This window comes from Tamandua tetradactyla, chromosome 3, assembly GCF_023851605.1.
Source record: "Tamandua tetradactyla isolate mTamTet1 chromosome 3, mTamTet1.pri, whole genome shotgun sequence".
NCBI lineage: Eukaryota > Metazoa > Chordata > Mammalia > Pilosa > Myrmecophagidae > Tamandua > Tamandua tetradactyla.
This window is the reverse complement of record NC_135329.1, coordinates 71,399,260-71,406,742: the sequence shown is the minus strand read 5'-3', so window position 1 is coordinate 71,406,742 and position 7,483 is coordinate 71,399,260. Positions and strand designations below refer to the sequence as shown.

The 7,483-nt window shown below is 40.2% G+C and overlaps 1 pseudogene; it reads right to left on the bottom strand.

Moving 5' to 3' along the window:
• Positions 1–1,481: 1,481 nt before the first annotated feature.
• LOC143675606 (histone H5-like) lies at positions 1,482–5,470 on the bottom strand (annotated as a pseudogene).
• Between the last annotated feature and the right edge of the window lie 2,013 nt (positions 5,471–7,483).

Sequence of the window (7,483 nt, the reverse complement as noted above, 5' to 3'; positions counted from 1 at the left end):
AAGTTAGACTTTTTAGCATAATATTGACAAACAAGGTATTTTTTTTCACTGTGATGAAGATAGTAATGAAAAAAAAATGAAATGTTATAATTTGTTGAGTAAAACTATTCTGAGCAGGCATCCTTTCCAAATATATACATCAAATTTTTCTTTGTTTTCCTTTTCTCAATTTTATTTGAAAGTTTAAAGACTACCAAGACAGCTAATTCTTCCCCACACAAATAGCAGTTTAAAAATAGGGGGGCCGCGGCAGGCAATGGTGGCTCAATGGCAGAGTTCTTGCCTGCCGTGCCAGAGACCAGGGTTCAATTCTCAGTGCCTGCCCATGCAAAAAAAAATTTTTTAATTAAAAAAAAGGGAGGCAGGGGAGATGTGGAACTGAGTGATTTTTCCTATTTTACTAAATATGAGCAAAAGACAACTCCCTCTCATTTTTTCTCCCAGCTCCCAGGTGTGAAATTTAACTACTAGCCCCAAATATGCATGTGCAACTATACGCACATACACACACAGATCTAATTATGTAAAACTAATTAGCTTACTGTCTTACTGTCACTTCTCCCTGCCCACTACTTCTCCTCCAGACCAGTAAGCAAAGCCACCTCTTTGCACAAGAGGAAGTGTGGGGATGCATGTGCATGCACAAACCTGGTGAAAAGAAAAAAAAATCTTCCTAGGATACAATCCATCATTGCATTAAACAACCCAAGTTTCAAAGAAACACACTGAGGCACTTGGTTGACTGGCTCCCGACTTTCCCCCAAAGTTTCCACTCCCATTTATGTGACACAGAGCACAGGCACCCCTCCCCTATGGCTAGGTCCCAGCTGAGAGGAACCGCAGCTTTCTCCACCAGCAATTGTCACTTCAGACCCCACCCCTAAGACAACAGGAAGGTCCCAAGAGCAGACTGAACAGAAATGAGAAAGAAACCGGATTGGGATCCAACTCTGTTCACCATTGAAAGGTGGATATTAAGCCCGAGTTTTTTCCACCTTCTTCCTTTGCCATCCAGCTGCTTCCACCCTTCTCCCTGCCAAAGGTTTTGAAACTCTTACAAGGTATGCCCAACTTAAGGAAACCTTATCTGCCTTAAGGTACTCCTTCAAACCTCAGTCCCTAGACTCCCTCTCATGTAGTCATCACCAGCTGTCTTGCCCCTTCTCTCCTCCCCTATCATAGCAAAGCAGTCAACAAAATACACAAACCCACCCAAAGCCTTAAACCTGTAAGTAGATTAATAACAAGTTAAAACAAAATAAGTACATTCTCATCATTACAGAGGTGAGATTTGTCACTGTCTTAGCGTTACAGATTAAGGAAAAGGAATTGTTCCTTACTTTCAGAGGAATTCAAGTTCTGTCTCTCATAAAGTCATGACAGAAAGGGGCAAAGGGTCGCAGATGAGGTTCAAGAAAGAAAAAAGGAGAAAAGTATCTACAGAAACAGGAAAACAGAAGGAGTGTACACAAGAAAAGGCTTCACTGTCGCTTCTTCTTGCTGGACCTCTTGGCACTGGATTTTGCTTTGGGCTTCACTGGTTTGGTCTTTTTGAGCTTCAAAGCCTTAACAGGCTGGGCTTTGACAGTCTTGGGATTTTGGTTTTCCTGGGCATGGCATCCAGCTTCGTCTTAGCCTTCTTGTCTGGGGTGGCTTTGGGCTTCTCACACGGGGCTGTGGAGGCAGCCTTCTTCGGTTTGATGTCTTCTTTGGTGCAGCCACCGTCCTGACTTTCTTCTTGGTTTCTTAAAGCCCATCGACCTCTTGGACTCACCGCTTTTGGCCAGGCAGAAATATCTCGAGGTGCCCACCCCTTTGTTCTGCTTGAGGATGCTGGTGGTGTCCAGGCATTTGATGAACAACTTGATCTGCGAGTCCACGTTCTCACCCACTTGGCAGTGGTCTTGTACCTCTGGATGGACTGATAGGAGGAGCCAGCCCAGCTCTTCTCTGCCCAGATGGCAGCCACAGTCATGTTGGAATATTTTGGGTGGTCTTTGGACTTCTTGGAGGCCTTGGCCCACGTGGGGTTGGCTGCAGAGGTGGACGTGGAGTTCACAGTCACGGTGGCCTGCCTGCTCCTGCTTGTTGAAGAAGGTGACTTCAAACGGACCAGCCCTCTTTGGAGGCTGAGGAAAGCATGGCTTGGGATGTCCTCTCCAGCTCCTGACCACCAGGCCAGCCCCGAGTCCAGCTGCAGGGATGCAGGCAGGGAGTAGCTCCCTCTTCACCTGGGCTGGGCTTGCAGAAGGGCTCGCTGGGCCAGATCTGCCTGGCCCGGCCCCACCACACTGTCTGTGGGTCTCAGTGCTTCCACCTCCTCTGCCTCCCTTTTCCAGCTCTGTGCCTATACATCAAATTTTTTTAAATAAAATATTTGAGAAGTTCACATAATAAAGGATAAAAATACTCATTTTCTTTCCCTAATTATTCTCTTCAGACTGGGTCAGGATAAAACTGACACTCTAATAGCTGACTGATCCATTAGAATCTGTGGACAGAGGCCCAATATTCCAAGATTGTTGTACAAGAGATCATTCTCTTCAGTAATTGCAGCTTTGTCTCTGTAGAAAAAGAATAGTAATCTCTGCTTAATTCCTGAGACTTTGAACCACTCTAAATTTCTCTAAAAGGGAACCTCTCTTATATCATTAAGCTAAGTGGAAGCCAAGCATTCTAGAAAAGCATAGTTGTTAGACACATAGATGAGACAACTTTTTAACATCACATCTGATGAAAAATAGTAAGTGTGTTATTTATGTATTGTTAGGTTTGAGTTTGTAAAGAAGACCCTTTAGATGATATTTCTATGCTAAATCTGCTTTTATGTTTCTTGATATCAACAAAGCATTTGCCAAATATAAAAATTCTGGCCTGGCAGAATTCAAAATTTGGAAAAGTATCTTCTCATTTAAGACTGAAATCCAACTACCATCTTATAATGGGCCAGGGCTTACATCTCTTTCCCTTTACAGGACAACTGAAGAAGCCCTGACCTGTATTGGGCTGATGGCAGAATTTAAACAGTAGACCTTGTTGCTCCTGTCTACATGGAACCACTGGATGGAATTTATGATGTAGGTGGCTATCCCCCTAAATTGTGTAATTTTACTGTTAAGCTACAAAACAGTAGTCTTTTCCACTGGCAAGATGTCTTCCACCAATATGGGGCATATCTTTCCCTTACGGGATGGCTATGGACCTGTGGGCAATATGGTTGGCTCTATTTACCTTATAACTAGACAGGACACTCTACATAGAGACAGCCCTATGTCCCCTTACCTTATATAACTCTTCAACCCATTCTCCTAGTAATTGCGAAATGATTATAGCTAGAGACAAGATAAAACACACTCCTTGTGGTGTTATCCTTTAACCATACTTGCACCAGGTAGAGCTACGATAGTTACTGAAAAACATGTGGCAACTTTAGCCAATCACACTGCCTAAGCACTTAATGATTCCAAAACAGCTATATTCTTGCTAAATGAAGAAACTGCACAGCTTAGGAAAGCAATTTTACAAAATAGGATAACCTTAGAAATCCTCACTGCAGCACAAGGTGGCACCTATGCCTGATTCAAGGCACAGTGCTGTGTATATATTCCTGATAATTCATATGATGTTTAGTAAGTTTTGAATCATATGCAAGAGCACATACGTAATCGACCAATTATCAGTAGACCCCACATCCCAGTGGTATAATTCCCTTTCTTGGCCATTGTGGCATCTCTTCGTAGGGTTGTTATCTTTGTGTGGGGGACCCCAAGAGTTCTGTTGACTCTCATACCGTTGTTGTAGAATATGGACACAAATCTGTCCTACAGTGAATGTAATCTGCTGCATGGGGTGCTGGGGACACAGGGCCTGCCCCTTCCCCTCCATATTAAGATAAATCACTGTACATAGCCACCTACAATGACCAGGACAGAAGTTAAAGGTCATCAGACTTCTTGGGTGGTGGTAGGGATGTAGAATGTACAGAGGGTTTCAGAAACAAAGCATTAAAACTCCCCCTCCCTTGACCACTGTTGATGACAAATCTCTAGAAACCTGTGTCATGACAGTCTGCTGAAGCTCTGTTCTCTTGCCCTCCCTGCCCTTTTGCAGAGCCCTGACTTCTTTTTTCTGGATGGCCACCACCAGGAAAGATTTCCTGGTTAAGTCTCAATAAAATCCATGCCTAACTCTTTGCCTAGTTTTTTTGGTCTTGGGACAGTACTGAATCAAGCTTGTTTGAAAGTTCTGTTGGCAAATCTCAGAAAACATTAACTTTTCCTAAAGAGGACAAACAAAGCAAGCAAAAAGTTGAATAAAACATATTTAATTTAAGCAAAACCTGTTTTATTTTACTCATAATATCTATACAATTTTTTCATATCTAGCAATTGGCTTTAACTTTCTTTAGGTAAATATATTTTGAATTTAAAATCTCTCATGTTTCATAAGGTTTATTTGGTAAATATTTGTCCTATTTCTTAAAGTTATATGGTAGGAAAACTTTCTTCCTTCTTTTTTTTTTAAATTTTGTTCAGCACAATTCATTTCCAACACCACTCTTAATTGGGTCTGTCGGACAGTGTCCCTGATGCCCCAAGAACTTTAGCTATTCCACTCATCTCTCACTCCAACTTTAAATTGCTTTGGGAGTTAGGGAACAATTACAATCACTGTTGCATAACAAATATTTACTCTTCTAAATCTGGCATCATTTGTTGAACCTGATCTTAATTGGGAATGCTGACATAAATATTAAGGATAAATTAACTGGCTTTTACAATGAGTGCAAATAATTTATCAGTATAAAGGTAAGTTTGAAAACACATGAAACTGTATCTTTCAACTTATAAATAAAAGTTTTATTAAAAATATGAATTTGTTATATGAACAACCTGAAGCAACACAACTGTGAATTATTATTACCAAAACCTGTTTATTATTATTGCTATTTTATTATTAACTATATAGTATCATTAAGCCATACCAGTATTTTGACAAGCTAACTGACATTTTATTCACAATAACCCTATGAAAAATGTAAGGCAAATATTTTTACGAGTATTTTACAAATGAGAAAACCAAGGCTTTAAATTAGAGACCAAATTTTGATCCTAAGTCCCAACAGTGTTGCCCTATTCTAAACCCATCTGTTTAAATAAATATTTGGTTATCTTACATTGATTAATGTGGCAATTCTCTGTATAAAATGGCATTTTACTAGTACTAACTGAAAGTTATTAATATTTTTTTTTAACTCAGAGTCTGCTGCAAATGAACAATTGGGGCATGCTAAAGTTGCCCTGATCATGGGATAAAAAAAAAAAAATACTGTACAAGGAAATTGCTTAAGAGTCTCAAATAAATATTAGATTTTATTTATCTGACAATCAAAACCCAACTATTACATGAAGCCCCTGTGGTAAACAGTAATTGTAGAGGGATGGACAAGACAGACCAGCTCTTTCCCCATGCCTCTAGTTATCTCACTAAACACAAGATAAGCAGCTTAAGGTGCTGGGAGCAGAAGAAAACAAAGGCAGCCTGGGAAGGACTGATTCACGATGGGTTTGAGTTGCTGAGGGGATTCCTGCCTGGGAGGGAAAAGCTTGGAGCAGGTGTCATGGAGGAGCAGTTTAGGTGGCCTAAGTTGCATCATATTGCAGTTGTCTGGAAGGGGAACCAATGGACTCTCCAGGCCTGGTTCCAGTGGGGCTGGACCTGAGACACTGTTATGATTCCCAGTAAGTCCATGTCTTTTCACCTTTCTTCTGTTGGTATTCAGGACTGGGCTCCCTTATCCAAGGCATCCTCTGACAAATTTCTGGACCCCGATAGGGGATAACTTAGATTTATCATCCAATGTAATTGGAATGTGTGTAGAACCATTTCTAAGGAAGTAGAGTTTTCTCAGGCATGTGATTGACTCCCACAGAACTGAGCCTTCCTCCATCATAGGAAGTCAAGCAGCCTTAAGACTAAGATACTATCCTTCTACACTGTTAACTGAGTACAGACAAGTCCTGTCTTTATGAGCTTCCTTTATCTATTGGTACACACTGACACGTCTCTGTTGTTGGCATGTGATTTCTATGCAGGCTCTAATACTATCAGTTAAGCAGGTGGGCAGTGGAAAGAGCATGGGCTTTGGGTCTTACCTTTGCCCATTATCAGGCATGTAACCTCAGTCAAGCTAACTCGATTTCAAGCCTGATATCTGGCACATAGAAGCCTGCAATAAAAGCTGTTTGAATAAATGAAAATGAAGGGTTTGTAAGTACTTCAGACCTTAAGGCAAAAAATAAAAACAAAATCCCTTTGAAGTTCAATTTTGTCATCTCTAAGATGTAGATCCAATATTCCCTCATTTGTCTCTCTCATCCAAGTCAAATGGATTCTATTCTTCTATTCTTTAACCAACTTTTTTCTGTATTGAGAATCCCTGTTGGCTTTCAATTTAAGGCATTATATCCTGTAGAGAAAGTTTTTCCATCTATTATCATATGAGGAATTGAGTAAGAGAGTGGAGTAGTATGACTACTGACATTTTTTTTTTAACATGGGCAGGCACCAGGAATTGAACCAGGGTCTCTGGCATGGCAAGCGAGAATTCTACCACCCGATTGTTGACATTTATTTCCAAATCTGGGAGCCCACAAGAACCCCAAACTTGTAATCTTGGTTAACCTGAAAATAGGTGGTGATTATGGAAACTTGAATATTGATGTACCAGTCAGTATTTACTGATGATCTCATTAATCTAAATGTTTCATTTCTTTGTGTCATCTTTCTGCTCATAAAACCATATTGTATGATGTCAAGTTTGGAGCAGAGTTTGAGTCACAGGGTGTAAATACTCACCCCTGTTTGGTGCTTTCTAAAGGTAGATATCTCTTCCCCATAAAAAGAATTAGCCATTTTAGCTTGATTTTTCAAACTTTACCTACACCTCCCTTATTTATCTTCTCAGATATGCTTGTCCTAAATTTCCATAGAAACTTCCTTGTCCAAATACAAGGAAATGATAATCTGTTTACTACTAAACTTTGCTCAATCTGTTCTCCACTCTGAGATACCCCTCCTCCTCTCTTCTCTTTTACACCTGTCTAATCCTCTCCTTGCCTCACAACCTACATCAAAAAGTCTTCCTGAACACTTTCTTGATTTGTTTATTTTTCACTAAAGTCTTTCTGGGAATACATATAAGAGTCATGCAAAGTATATTCTATATCAAATTGTTCCACATGTAGCTTTCCTGTTCCCCCCAGAGATTGTGAACTTTGCCATGGCAGACATCTTATTTGCTTCTTTTCTTACACTTACTCTGCTTGGAATGGGACTGGATCCGAGGTAGGCTATCAGTAATATTCCATGTAGTAGTCTAACAAAGTTTATCTTATTCTTATAAAATTTGATTTTCAATAATATTTTTTTCTGAAAGGTACTGAACAGTGAGATGTGACCCTGATATTTGCTGTAAAACATT